Source organism: Salmo salar, chromosome 27, assembly GCF_965601325.2.
Source record: "Salmo salar chromosome 27, fSalSal1, whole genome shotgun sequence".
NCBI classification, from domain to species: domain Eukaryota; kingdom Metazoa; phylum Chordata; class Actinopteri; order Salmoniformes; family Salmonidae; genus Salmo; species Salmo salar.
Genome location: NC_138317.1, coordinates 22,038,868 through 22,054,560, shown reverse-complemented (window position 1 = coordinate 22,054,560; position 15,693 = coordinate 22,038,868). Strand labels below are relative to the sequence as shown.

General features: G+C 47.1%; 1 protein-coding gene across 8 annotated transcripts in view; it reads left to right on the top strand.

Moving 5' to 3' along the window:
* The window catches only part of LOC106588628 (receptor-type tyrosine-protein phosphatase U), a 283,302-nt gene that overhangs the window by 50,421 nt on the left and 217,188 nt on the right, over positions 1-15,693 (top strand). The window lies entirely within an intron of this gene.

Below are 15,693 nucleotides of genomic sequence, written 5' to 3'. Positions count from 1 at the left end.
GAGCCTCTGTCTTCAGCTGCAGTCTTCTAAGCTTCAGTCCCTTCTTTGTCGCAGAGACTCCCCCAAAGGGGATAGAGAGACGAGGAAGAGACTGGAGCCTAGCTAAAGTCCAATGAAGCCACCCCTGTGTAAGACAGAATACTTTACTTCTCTCGTTAGTGTAGGGATCTGTCATATGTCTCAAGGCAGCGGTCTGTTTCAGAAACCATTAGATCTCAGTAAGATAGAAGTCATTTGTCAGCATATGATTTAGCAGGAGCCATCCATTTTGATTTGTCACTTGTTTGGGCCCTTCATTCAGTTGGTGTGAAGTTGAGGCAACCGTTAGACTTTTTAAGAGGCTATTTGTGTATGTGTGGTTGTGAATCACAGTGAGGACTTCTCTGAGCTGTCAGTAGAGAGAGTGCAGGCTGTTCTCTTTCCTGGCCATTCCTGCCTCAGTGTGCGATTGTGTGTGCGTGTGTTTGTGAGTGTGTGTGTGTAGTTCTCTCCTGGCCCCTTGCCTGCATCTGTCTTCTGTCTCCCTATAAGAAACAGCAATGGGAGAGTCTGTGTGTTACCCATGGGTTGAGCTACACTTCATTCTCACAGACCAGGTGTCAAGACAAAGAGCAGCTGCAGCATCTCTGCGTCTAATCATCTTTAGGGTGCGAGTGTGTTTGACTCTGGGACGGGTTCTGCTAAATCTCCAGAAGAGTTGATGTCAACTAAGTAGCACACCTTCCAGAGAGTTTGTTTTTAATAGAAACCTGAAGGTGTGTGTGTGTCCATGTGTGTGTGTAGCTTGGTTGGTCCAAAATCCTGTCTTATCTCCATTTCAAGGTTAGTGATGATGAATGAGAGGATATCATGGATGGTCTTCAGGCTTTATAGTGTTTCTTTAGCCTGCCTGGAGCGTGACCTTGAAGAGAACCAGCAGACAGATAGCTAACCTATTCACCTCTGTAATTGATCTTCTCTGGGCTTGCTCTCTCACCACTGTAGCTGCATCCTAAATGGCATCCTATTCCCTATGTATTGCACTACTTTTGACAAGGGCACGTATAGGGAATAGGGTGCCATTTGGGACGCAACCTGTAGCTGGGGAGGAGTTGAAATGGAGCAGTGGTCCATGTAACCAACCCAGACCTATCCTCTTGATACTATTGCACTTTTCCGGTCAAACTAAATCAAGCACAGTTCAAGTATGAAAGTATTTGACACACACTACCGGTCAAAAGTTTTAGAACACCTACAGTACTCATGCAAGGATTTTACTTTATTTTGCCTATTTTCTACATTGTAGAATAATAGTGAAGATGTCACGACTATGAAATAACACATATGGAATCATGAGTGACCAAAAAAAGTGTTTGTTTTGAGTGAAGGAAAAGCAGCCAACAAGTGCTCAGCATGTGGGAACTCCTTCAAGACTATTGGAAAAGCATTCCAGATGAAGCTGGTTGAGAGAATGCCAAGAGTGTGCAAAGCTGTAGTCAAGACAAAGGGTGGCTATTTGAAGAAACTGAAATATAAAATATATTTTGATTTGTTTAACGCTTTTGGTTACTACATGATTCCATATGTGTTATTTCATAGTTTAGATGTCTTCACTATTATTCTACAATGTACATAATGTTTTTTTTGTACATAATGTTGCTGCTACTGTCTCTTATAACCGAAAAAAGCTCCTGGACATCAGAACTGGGATTACTCACCTCAAATTGGATGAGGAGTTCTTCATCAATGAGTCGGACACGAGGGATACACTACGGACACCTGACCAAGCCCAGATCCCCATGATTCGCTGGAAAAGGAAACGTAGGTTTCATAGAAAGAGATCAGGATGCCTTGTGAGGATCAGGCGACGAGTGGCTAATCTGTCCTTGCCTTCCGTTCTGCTAGCTAATGTTCAATCGATGGAAAATAAATGGGATGAACTGAAAGCAAGTATATCCTACCAATGGGACATTAAAAACTGTAATATCTTATGTTTCACTGAGTCGTGGCTGAACGATGACATTAAGAACATACAGCTGGCGAATTATACACTATTTGCAGGACAGAACAGCAGCCTCTGGTAAGACACCGGGCGGGGGCCTATGCATATTTGTAAACAATAGCTGGTGCACGATATCTAAGGAAGGTTTTGCTCGCCTGAGGTAGAGTGATAAGCTGTAGACCACACTATCTACCTAGAAAGTTTTTTATCTGTATTTTTCGAAGCATTCTACATATCACCACAAACCGAGGCTGGCACTAAAACTGCACTCAATGAGCTGTATTCTGCCATAAGCAAACAGGAAAATGCTCATCCAGAGGCGGCGCTCCTAGTGGCTGGGTACTTTAATGCAGGGGAACTTAAATCCCTTTTACCTAATTTCTATCAGCATGTTAAATGTGCAACCAGAGGGAAAACATTTCTAGACCACCTTTACTCCACACACAGAGACGCGTGCAAAGCTCTCCCTCGCCCTCCATTTGGCAAATCTGACCATTACTCTATCCTCCTGATTCCTGCTTACAAACAAAAATTAACCAGGAAGCATCAGTGACTTGGTCTATAAAAAAGTGGTCAGATAAAGTAGATACTAAACTACAGGACTGTTTTGCTAGCACAGACTGGAATATGTTCTGGGATTCTTCTGATGGCATTGAGGACTACACCACATCAGTCACTGGCTTTATCAATAAGTGCATTGAGGACGTCGTCCCTACCATGACTGTACGTACATAACCCAACCAGAAGCCATGGATTACAGGCAACATTCGCACTGAGCTAAAGGGTAGAGCTGCCGCCTTCAAGGACTCTAACCCGGACGCTTATAAGAAATCCCGTTGTGCACTCAGACGAACCATCAGACAGGCAAGCGCCAATACAGGACTAAGATTGAATCGTACTACACCGGCTCTGATGCTCGTCGAATGTGGCAGGGCTTGCAATCTATTACAGACTACAAAGGGAAGCACAGCCGAGAGCTGCCCAGTGACACAAGCCTACCAGACGAGCTAAATAACTTCTATGCTCGGTTCGAAGCAAGTAACACTGAAACATGCATGAGAACATCAGCTGTTCTGGACGACTGTATGATCACGCTCTCCGCAGCCAATGTGAGTAAAACCTTTAAACAGGTCAACATTAACAAGGCCGCAGGGCCAGACGGATTACCAGGACGTGTACTCCGAGCACGTTTTCTGACATTTTCAACCTCTCCCTGTCTGAGTCTGTAATACCAACATGTTTCAAGCAGACCACCATCGTCCCTGTGTCCAAGAACACTAAGGTAACCTGCCTAAATGACTACCGACCCATAGCACTCACGTCTGTATCCTGTTAGAAGTTCACCTAGGGGTCATGATTGGGGCTGTACCAAATGATTGATGTATTAGAATAATTGATTATTTTTATGTTGTATTAATAGAAGGGGAGGGGTTATAAGACCCCCCCTCTTTTCTTTTATAGGGTCCTAGACTACAGATTAACAATATATATATTATGAGGTTTTAATATTGTTCCACAGTTGTTTTCTAGTTCTCTCTGTCTCTGTCTCTCTGTCTCTCTGTCTCTGTGTCTCTCTGTCTCTGTGTCTGTCTGTCTCTGTGTCTGTCTGTCTCTGTGTCTGTCTGTCTCTGTGTCTCTCTGTCTCTGTGTCTCTGTCTCTGTGTCTCTCTGTCACTGTCTCTCTCTGTCTCTGTGTTTCTCTGTCTCTGTCTCTCTCTGTCTCTGTGTCTCTCTGTCTCTGTCTCTGTGTCTCTCTGTCTCTCTCTCTCTGTCTCTCTCTCTCTGTCTCTCTCTCTCTGTCTCTCTGTGTCTCTCTGTCTCTCTGTCTCTCTGTCTCTCTGTCTCTGTGTCTCTGTGTCTCTCTGTCTCTGTCTCTGTGTCTCTGTGTCTCTGTATCTGTCTCTGTGTCTCTGTGTCTGTCTGTCTCTGTGTCTCTCTGTCTCTCTGTCTGTCTCTCTCTGTCTGTCTCTCTCTCTCTGTCTGTCTCTCTGTGTCTCTCTGTCTCTCTGTCTCTGTGTCTCTCTGTCTCTCTGTCTGTCTCTCTCTGTCTGTCTCTCTCTCTCTGTCTCTCTATCTGTCTCTCTCTGTCTCTGTCTCTCTCTCTCTCATAAAGAGACCCCTCTGAGAAATGTGTGACAGACAGAACTCTGCAGGGGAGTGTAGGAGATAAGACTACTCAGACATTCCACTATAAATCAACTTGGACATTTACTGCTAAGCTTTTAGAAAACACCCTAAAAGCCTTGTTTATATAGCTTGGTAGGCATGGTTTTGGTCTCAGGAGTAAAAGGTAATGACGTAGGCAGTGACATCACTAAAGGCTGGACTTCGGTTTAATGAAAGCAACTTGGGACCTTTTCTTTTTTACAAAACTTACTCGGAAACATGCGTGCTATGTTCCTGATTGTCAACTTCTGTCTGCAATTGCATTAAAAAAGGTTTTTGAATGATTTAATTAAAGATATTGTCATAATGATAATTTCACCAATGATTGACAATGAACAAGGAAACAAACCCAAACAATCTCAGAAACCCTATACCCACTCTAATTTGCATACCGCACCAACAGATGATGCAATCTCTATTGCACTCCACACTGCCCTTTCACACCTGGACAAAAAGAACACCTATGTGAGAATGCTATTCATTGACTACAGCTCAGCATTCAACACCATAGTGCCCTCAATGCTCATTACTAAGCTGAGGACCCTGGGACTAAACACCTCCCTCTGCAACTGGATCCTGGATTTCCTGACGGGCCGCCCCCAGGTGGTAAGGGTAGGTAACAACACATTCGCCACGCTGATCCTCAACACGGGGGCCCCTCAGGGGTGCATGCTCAGTCCCCTCCTGTACTCCCTGTTCGATCATGACTGCATGGCCAGGCACGACTCCAACACTATCATTAAGTTTGCTGATGACACAACAGTGGTAGGCCTGATCACTGACAACGACGAGACAGCCTATAGGGATGAGGTCAGAGACCTGACCATGTGGTGCAAGGACAACAACCTCTCCCTCAACGTGATCAAGACAAAGGAGATGATTGTGGACTACAGGTAAAGGAGGACCGAGCACGCCCCCATTCTCATCGACGGGGCTGTAGTGGAGCAGGTTGAGAGCTTCCTTTGTTCCTTTGCATCCACATCACCAACAAACTAACATGGTCCAAGCACACCAGACAGTTGTGAAGAGGGCATGACAAAACCTATTCCCCCTCAGGAGACTGAAAAGACTGGTCATGGGTCCTCAGATCCTCAAAAGGTTTTACAGCTGCACCATCGAGGGCATCTTGATGGGTTGCATCACTGCATGGTATGGCAACTGCTCGGCCTCCGACCACAAAGGCATAACAGAGCATAGTGCGTAGGGCCCAGTACATCTCCGTGGCCAAGCTTCGTGCCATCCACGACCTCTATACCAGGCGTTGTCAGAGGAAGGCCCTAAAAATTGTCAAAGACTCAGCCATCCTAGTCAGAGACCATAGACTGTTCTCTCTTCTACCGCATGGCAAGCGGTACCGGCTTCTACCCCCAAGCCATAAGACTCCTGAACAGCTAATCAAATGGCTACCCAGACTGTTTGCATCCCCCCCCCCCCCCCCCCCCCCCCACGCTGCTGCTACTCTCTGTTATTATCTATGCATAGCCACTTTAATAACTCTACCTACATGTACATAATTACCTCGACACCTGTGCCCCCTGCACATTGACACATACCGGTACCCCCTGTATATAGCCCCGCTATTATTATTTACTGCTGCTCTTTAATTATTTGTTACTCTTATCTCTTTCTTTTTGGGGGATTTTCTTAAAACTGCATTGTTGGTGAAGGGCTTGTAAGTAAGCATTTCACTGTAAGGTCTACACCTGTTGTATTCGGCGCATGTGACAAATAAAATTTGATTTGTTCTTAAACAATTTGACCTGTAGTGTATATGCTGCTGGTGCTAGGAGCACAAGCATTTTCCCTGCACCCGCAATAACATCTGTTAAACATGTGTATGCGACCACTAAAAAGGTATTTGATTTGATTTACACAGCTTCAGCCCGTGTGGTGGCTGTTTATTCCCAAAGATGCTGGAGCAACAAACTGGTTGTTCCACCTAGTCCTACATTCTGTTTCACCTGATGTGATGTGTGATTTTGTTCTCACCTGAGTAAAGGAAGAGGAGGGTTATTTGGCTTTGAGTTCCTCCCTCCCTCATGACACTTCTCTGTTCTCATCTGGTCACGTGGCGTCCTCTAGTCTCTCCTCGCTCTGATCTTTCTAGCTGGTAAATTCTCCCTAGTACCACCTCAGAGGCCTCCTTTCTCTGTGGGCTAAGTTATGTCCCACAGGAGCTGCTGCGTGTATGTTGGAATGCCTTCTCTTCTGTGTGTATTTATAGAGGCAGGATCCTTTCAGTTCTTGTCCACACCAAACTGTATTCTCGCTCTCTCCCCAGCCTGTCTGAATTATCACCTTCATAATCAGTCAGAAAGACAACATGGCTGTCAACACATTTCCCTCACTTCATTTCCATGAACACTTATAAGGGTCTCGGTACATAGCGGCTCTCTTGCAGTAGTGTGCATCTGTGTGTGTGTGACCAGATTTTTCAGGATCAGTAGCTCATTAATGTTGTGTTTGTCCTCATCGATCCAGACCGCTGCTGCTGGAGCAACACTGCTGCTGCCCTCTGAGTCCCTCTGGACTACTTCTGCTGACCACTGCTACTGCCCTTTGAGTCTCTAGTCTCCTCTCAACCACACAGGCCAGGGGTATGGAGTGATGGAGGGGAGGAGTGATGGAGGAGACGAAGGGAATGAGGGAAGGATGCATGGAAGGGAGGAAGGATCGAGGAGAAGGAGTGAATTAGGGAAGGATGGATGGATGGATGGATGGATGGATGGATGGATGGATGGATGGATGGATGGATGGATGGATGGATGGATGGATGGATGGATGGATGGATGGATGGATGGATGGATGGATGGATGGATGGATGGATGGATGGATGGCTGGATTGATGGATGGAAGGAAGGAAGGATGGAGGGAAGAAGGCAATGAGGGACAGATTAAACAATTCTTGGGCTAGTTTCAGAGTTTAGCTTGCCTGAGAGAACTCAAGACGAGTACCAAGCTATAGAGGAGAGCAGACAGACACAGAAACACAGAGACACACAGACAGAAAGACCGACAGACAGACCCCCCTACCACACCCTCTCTTAGCCTGGCTGACCTGTCACTGATGTCACCACACTGCTGCTGCTGGTCAGACTGACACACTGACAGGGGAAAACATGTCAAACAAACACTCACCAATAGCCCCTGTCCCTGTCTCTAACAGCGCTCCTCTCCTTCCCTCTTCCTCTGTGTCTCTCACAGCTCTCCTCTCCCTCCCTGTCTCTCACAGCTCTCCTCTCCCTCCCTGTCTCTCACAGCTCTCCTCTCCCTCCCTGTCTCTCACAGCTCTCCTCTCCCTCCCTGTCTCTCACAGCTCTCCTCTCCCTCCCTGTCTCTCACAGCTCTCCTCTCCCTCCCTGTCTCTCACAGCTCTCCTCTCCCTCCCTGTCTCTCACAGCTCTCCTCTCCCTCCCTGTCTCTCACAGCTCTCCTCTCCCTCCCTGTCTCTCACAGCTCTCCTCTCCCTCCCTGTCTCTCACAGCTCTCCTCTCCTCTCCTCTACCACCCTCCCTCCCTCCCTCCCTCCCTCCCTCCCTCCCTCCCTCCCTCCCTCCCTCCCTCCCTCCCTCCCTCCCTCCCTCCCTCCCTCCCTCCCTCCCTCCCTCCCTCCCTCCCTCCCTCCCTCCCTCCCTCCCTCCCTCCCTCTCACAGCTTTCCTCTCCGTCCCTCCTCTCACAGCTCTTCTCTCCCTCCCTGTCTCTCACAGCTCTCCTCTCCCTCCCTGTCTCTCACAGCTCTCCTCTCCCTCCCTGTCTCTCACAGCTCTCCTCTCCCTCCCTGTCTCTCACAGCTCTCCTCTCCCTCCATGTCTCTCACAGCTCTCCTCTCCCTCCCTGTCTCTCACAGCTCTCCTCTCCCTCCCTGTCTCTCACAGCTCTCCTCTCCCTCCCTGTCTCTCACAGCTCTCCTCTCCCTCCATGTCTCTCACAGCTCTCCTCTCCCTCCCTGTCTCTGTCTCTGTCTGTACCTGTCCTGCCGTTACAGCCTCAGTGCTGACTGAGAGGGAAAAACCACCCCTCAACAACAATTAACTCTCTGAGTCATACTAGTATCAATGTAAAGTCCTCATCCTGAAGAAGTGTGCGTATGCGTGCGTCTGAACTGTTTTCAGTATTGAAATCCTGCCTGTCGTTTTAATGTGCCTGTTATCATTCAGACCTGAGGGAGGAGACATTAAAAGCAAACGTTCTTGTTGTAGCGTCCTGTGCATGACTCTAATGCTGCCCCCCTCCCTTCGCATTCACACACACACACACACACACACCTCGCAGGCTTGACAGCAGAGTAACCCTGTTTTTATTTACATGGTTTGGGCCGAGGGGTGGTTACGAGGATGTCCACCGGCCCTGATCATTCCACACGCGTGACTGGCATTCATGTGCTTGGCAGCTAAACAGGAGGGGAGATGCAGGTGAGTGTGTGTGTGTGTGCGTGTGTGTGTGTGTGTGTGTGTGTGTGTGTGTGTGTGTGTGTGTGTGTGTGTGTGTGTGTGTGTGTGGTGTGTGTGTGTGTGTGCGTGTGCGTGTGCGTGTGTGTGTGCATGTGTGTGTGTAAGAGTCACGTTCCCTTCGTTCTCAATCAGGGCTGGATGATCTAGGATTACTGGTGCTGCCTCCTTTCATCCTCTCATGGGGGCTGGTGTGTTTGTCTGAAAGACAATGCTAATCACAGCTATAGATAGGACCAACTATACATGACTAGGCATAGGCATGAGGCTGTACAGAGGGAGGGGAGGGAGGGAGGGAGGGAGGGAGGGAGAGGGAGGGAGGGAGGGAGGGGAGGGAGGGAGGGAGGGAGGGAGGGAGGGAGGGAGGGAGAGGGAGGGAGGGAGGGAGAGATCCAAGCCCTCTGTCCTGTCTAACACACTATGCTAATCAGAGCTGTAGATGGGACCCATTGAGGACTGAATGTAAAGCCTATAGATCCTAGAGGAGATGGGACGCATGACCATGCTTAATAACCTCTTAGATGTAATGGCAACATTTTGATATCCGCCTAAATAGACATACCCAAAAGTAACTGCTATTCATGTGTAACTACATGATTCTGACATGCCAAAACTTGGTATATTTGAAAAGGGGACATCTGGGAGATTATGAAGAAATTATCAGAAGATAGGAGTTACATAGTTCAGAATACACAAGATCAAGCACACACAAAATACGTTTTTTTTATTTATTTTGAAAGTAATCTTTAATTGACAAGCTAGAAGTGAATTATTGATGCCCAGAGCTGTAAACACATCAGATGGCTTCCACAACACGTGAACAATATCAGAAAAAAAATGGGATTGATGATCCTAACATCTAGAAATGTGTGCGGGTGTGTGCGGGTGCACCAGTTTGTCGGGCTATTTGAGGTTAATATGTACATGTAGGATTAGTTAAAGTGACTGTGCATAGATCATAAACAGAGAGTAGCAGCAGCGTAAAAGAGGGGTGGCGGAACACAATGCATAGTCTGGGTAGCCATTTGATTAGCTGTTCAGGAGTCTTATGGCTTGAGGGTAAAGGCTGTTGAGAAGCCTTTTGTTCCTAGACTTGGTGCTCCGGTACCGCTTCCCATGCTGTAGCAGAGAGAACAGTCTATGACTGGGGTGGCTGGAGTCTTTGACAGTTTTTAGGGCCTTCCTCTGACACTGCCTGGTATAGGAGGTCCTGGATGGCAGGCAGCTTAGCCCCAGTGATGTACCGGACTGTACGCACTACCCTCTGTAGTGCCTTGTGGTCGGAGGCTGAACAGTTGCCGTACCAGGCAGGATGCACTCGATGTTGCAGCTGTAAAACCTTTTGAGGATCTGAGGACCCATGCCAAATCTTTTTAGTTTCCTGAGGGAGAATAGGCTTTGTCGTGCCCTCTTCACGACTGTCTTGGTGTGTTTGGACCATTCTAGTTTGTTGGTGATGTGGGCACCAAGGAACTTAAAGCTCTCAACCTGCTCCATTACAGCCCCATCGATGAGAATGGGGGCATGCTCGGTCCTCCTTTTCCTGTAGTCCACAATCATCTCTTTTGTCTTGATTCCGATGAGGGAGAGGCTGTTATTCTGGCACCACCCGGCCAGGTCTCTGACCTCCTTGTTATAGGCTGTCTCATCGTTGTCAGTGATCAGGCCTACCACTGTTGTGTCATCTGCAAACTTGATGGTGTTGGAGTCGCACCTGGCCATGCAGTCGTGGGTGAACAGGGAGTACAGGAGGGGACTGAGCATGCACCCCTGAGGGGCTCCAGTGTTGAGGATCAGCGTGGCGGATGTGTTGTTACCTACCCTTACCACCTGGGGGTGGCCCGTCAGGAAGTCCAGGATCCAGTTGCAGAAGGAGGTGTTTAGTCCCAGGGTCCTTAGCTTAGTGATGAGCTTTGAGGGCACTATGGTGTTGAACGCTGAGCTGTAGTCAATGAATAGCATTCTCACGTAGGTGTTCCTTTTGTCCAGGTGGGAAATGGTGGTGTGGAGTGCAATAGAGATTGCATCATCTGTGAATATGTTTGAGCGGGTCTAGGGTTTCTGGGATTATGGTGTTAATGTGAGCCATGACCAGCCTTTCAAAGCACTTCATGGCTACGGACATGAGTGCTACGGGTCTGTAGTCATTTAGGCAGGTTTCCTTAGTGTTCTTGGGTTCAGGGACTATGGTGGTCTGCTTGAAACATGTCCCTGATTGAGTCTGTAATACCAACATGTTGAAAATGTCAGTGAAGACACCTGCCAGTTGGTCAGCACATGCCCGGAGCACCCGTCCTGGTAATCCGTCTGGCCCAGCGGCCTTGTGAATATTGACCTGTTTAAAGGTTTTACTCACGTCAGCTATGGAGAACGTGGTCACAGTCGTCCAGAACAGTTTATGCTCTTGTGCATGCCTCAGTGTTGCTTGCCTCGAAGCAAGCACAGAAGGGATTTAGCTCGTCTGGTAGTCTCGTGTCATTGGGCAGCTCCCAACGTTGCTTCCCTTTGTAGTCTGTAATAATTTGCAAGCCCTGCCACATCCGACGAGCGTCGGAGCCCATGTAGTACGATTCAATCTTAGTCCTGTAATGGCGCTTTGCCTGTTTGATTGTTCGTCTGAGGGCGTAGCAAGATTTCTTATAAGCCTCTGGGTTAGAGTCCCGCTCCTTGAAAGCGGCAGCTCTACCCTTTAGCTCAGTGAGGATGTTGCCTGTAATCCATGGTTTCTGGTTGGGGTATGTACGTACAATCAATGTGGGGACGACGTTATCGATGTACTTATTGATATAGCCAGGGACTGTACTGGTGTACTCCTCAATGCCATTGGAGGAATCCCAAAATATATTCCAGTCTGTGCTAGCAAAACAGTCCTGGAGCTTAGCATCTGCGTCATCTGACCACTTCACTGGTGCTTCCTGCTTTAGATGGAATTATGGTCAGATTTGCCAAATGGGCTGGGGGGGAGAACTTTGTATGCATCTCTGTGTGTGGTGTAAAGTTGGTCTAGAGTTATTTTTCCCTCTGGTTGCATATCTAACATGCTGATAGAAATGAGGTAAGACTGATATCAGTTTTCCTGCATTAAAGTCCCCGGCCACTAGGAGTGCCGCCTCTGGGTGGGCATTTCCTGTTTGCTTATTTCCTTAAACAGCTGACTGAGTGTGGTCTTAGTGCCAGCATCCGTCTGTTGTGGTAAATAAACAGCCACGAAAAACATAGATGAAAACTCTCTTGGCAAATAATGTAGTCTACAGCTTATCATGAATTACTATACTTCAAGCAAAATCTAGATGCTTCCTTAGATTTCATGCACCAGCTGTTTACAAATATACACAGACAGCCGGGGATATTGGCCTTGTCGGGTGTCTGAAGTACATCCGGTGCGTACTGCTTGTTGAAGAAAAAATCTTTGTCTAATCCGAGGTGAGTGATCGCTGTCCTGATATCCAGAAGCTCTTTTTTTGCCGTAAGATACGGTTGCAGAAACATTATGTACAAAATAAGTTACAAATAACGCGAAAAAAAACACATAATAGCACAATTGGTTGGGCGCCCATAAAATGGCTGCCATTTCTTCCGGCGCCATCTACGTTGTCACTCATGAAGAGTACAGTTGATGGCCAAGAATCGGTTTTCACTCACGATGGAGGTCGGGACCTCAAAACGATAGAGTGGGGACTTGCTCCAGTTGTCAACTATGTAAATCACCAAGGAAATGTAGCTGAGCATGTCACCTATGGTAACAGGTTTCTGAGACATCTTCCTTCACCCCTGCTGCTTCTTGTCCCCATACTTGTTGGTATTACTAATTTATGTTCCCAGTACAGAGGTGGTAAAGTAGAGCTGAAACAGCTGTAAGGTGGTGTATGTTTCATTACTAACCAACTGTGGGCCTTCAGGTCGTTTGCGTTTATACCTAAATTGTTCTGTCTCCTCATCATCTTCATGGACCGTATGCCACCTGTCCTCAGTTTCATCTCCCTCTGTTGTGCTGCTTCCACTGCCTCTTCCTCTGCCTCTTCTCTATTGAGGCCTAGATCTCCTCCCTGGCCCTGCACCTCCGCTTGATGGGGAGGGGTGACTCACATACCGTTCTCATACCAGACTGAATTAAATAACAAAAAACATCTAATAGGGTCCCAAAATATGAAGACTTTACATTTAAGAGATTTTAAACAGAGATTGATCAGGAGATCTAGGTTCTGTATGTCCAGCAAATATATTTGATATTATCTGCAGAGCTTTGCTACCAGCTGAGAGCTGTAATACAAATATATAAATAAGTCTGTTGTTGAAAAATGACTAGTCCATAAAAAAGTTTTTTCCTTTTATTTAGAGAAAAGAAATTATGCAACACACAGCAGTCATTATTCCATTTAAATGTGGCAAATCATAATTTTTTCTGTTCCAAATAAAGTAATTGTCTCCTTTGTATGCAGCGTGCTATGGAACGGTGACAATAGGGGATTAGGGTTTCTAATTATCTTCCCAAATCCACTTTAGCCAGGCTAGTGAGTCTGCCCTGTGGCTGAGCTGGGGTTTATAGCTAGTGAGTCTGGTGAGTCTGGCTTGGGGCTCAGCTAGGTTTTTAATCTCTCTCATGCCACTGAGCTGCTTCTGGATGGGAAGGGCAAAGAGAAAAAGAGAGAAAGGGAGAGAGAAAGAGAGAATAAGAGAGAAAGAGGAAAAGAGAGAACGGGAACATGACCCTGCCTGCTTTCTCCTTTGCTGGACTGACAGGTGGAAACCTGATGTACCAGGGTCATAATGTCTCTCCCCTGACACCCATGCTATCGGATCTGTTGACCTATAGGTTAAGCTATAGGTTGAGGACAGAGACTTTAGAAACACTTTTCCTGCCAGCCAGGTAGAATACATCATATCGTCCAGGTGGTTTATGGTAACATATTGAGAATAGTCATTGAATAATTCATATTACGTTATGCCCCTCTGCACCAATGATATGTGACCTCTGACCCTCTGTGGGTTCTGTGTATCTCTCAGACCTGCTCCCCCAAAGCAATAGGGCTGGGTTCTGTTAGAATGACCTTCAAGTCCCTGCTGTATGCCTCTATGACTATGTAGATGTCAGGGTTGCAGTTTTGTGACAAATGTTGTGAAAAGGGCTGTTTAAGTACAATGTGTTGAACTGATTGAACAGAGAGCCTGATTTCCTTGGTTATCACACTCACTGCTCTGTCCGGCTGACATGACCGCAAAGACTCCGTCACCACCAGATGTTGCTGAAATCAACTTGTTCACCTCCTTGCCCATCAATACGCCGCCTAGCAATAAATTATTCACATCCTATTCAGGACAGACGGGGAGGCGGGAGGGGACAGACGCACGGACAAACGCGTCACGCTGTCAAAGTGTTAGTCAGTCTTGAGGATGAATCATCTCTTCATGCCTTCTCCCCCTCCTCACCCCTTCTTCTCCCCCCTCCTCACCCCTTCTTCTCCCCCTCCTCACCCCTTCTTCTCCCCCTCCTCACTCCTTCTTCTCCCCCTCCCCACCCCTTCTTCTCTCCTTCTTCTCACCCCTTCTTCTCCCCTCTCCTCACCCCTTCTTCTCCCCCTCCTCACTCCTTCTCCCCCTCCTCACACCTTCTTCTCTCCTTCTTCTCACCCCTTCTCCCCCTCGTCACCTCTTCTCACCCCTTCTTCTCCCCTCTCCTCACTCTTTCTTCTCGACCCTCCTTCCACCTCCTGACCACTGACAGTAGTGGCCAGATGGAACGTTTAGCGACTAGCTAATTAGCCCTCAAGCTGTGACACTCCCTCACTGTCTCAGGCCGGACAGGTTGTGTTTTTCTTCCCTCTCCACAGACCTCACTATCAGTTAGCTTCAGATTGGGCCAAGGTGCATAACTCTGTGTCCTATATAGAGTTTGTATCCATGACCATGACATACCTCTGCTTATCATGTTGAGAGAGTGAGCTGTGTGTGTGTACGGCTGTGTGTGACTGTGATCCTAACACAAGGTGAAGTGTGTTAGCCAGAACACCCCAGTTATGTGTCGTTTCCTCTGATAGTGGTGGTAGCATCGCTGGCTCTCAACCTCCAGGAAAGCCTCAACCAGGGAAACAGACCCAGAAATAATGATGCTGTATGGCCATGGACATTCTTAGGCCAGGCTGGCATCTTTTCTTCCCTTCATCATTGTGTCACATGCTGCCTCTCAGCCATGTGTGTGTGACCCAGAGGAGCACTATTAGTTGGATACGATCATGCCCAGTGTCTTTATTCAAGTGACAAACATGTTTTAATCTGACAGACAGCAGCATATAATATATATCTACATTTCAAAACATCACATGGCTAGTCATGTCAATACACTGAGGCATTACTACAGCACAGCACGTCACCTCTCTCTCTCTCTCTCTCTCTCTCTCTCTCTCTCTCTGAATCTCTTTCCTCTCTCTCGCATTCTTTTCTCGCCTTTTCTCTCTCCTCTCTTTCTCTCTCGCTCTCTTCTCAGAATATGTCCACTCCATCTCTCTCTAGATAGAGACATTTGGAAGAGTAAGTTCAGCTTAACCCACCCCCTCTCCCCAACACACCCACTAAAAAAGAAGTGAGAAATATTATAATGAAAAAGTACAGTAGGCTCATTTCATGCTCTCAGATCTATAGACTACTTTATTGTTACATTATTGCAGGAAGAAAGTTCAAACCACCACACACAATCCATACACTGAACATGTCCCCTCTCTCTCTCTCTCTCTCTCTCTCTCTCTCTCTCTCTCTCTCTCGCCTTCTTTTCTCGCCTTCTCTCTCCTCGCTTTCTCTCTCGCTCTCTCCTCAAAATATGTCCTCTCCATCTCTCTCTAGATAGACACATTTGGAAGAGTAAGTTCATCTTAACCCACCCCCTCTCCCCAACACACCCACTAAAAAAGAAGTACAGTAGGAAGAATTTCCAGCGCCCATCACACCAACACAACTGGTGTCACAAAGTGGTTGACAGTAACCTTACCCTAATTCAGTTATTAAGAGCCTCACATGACATAATAATACTTGTCACTATCAGCTATAAGCATTTAATGATTGTGTGAGATTCAAATATTTTCATGATGGATGGAATGGTTATTGC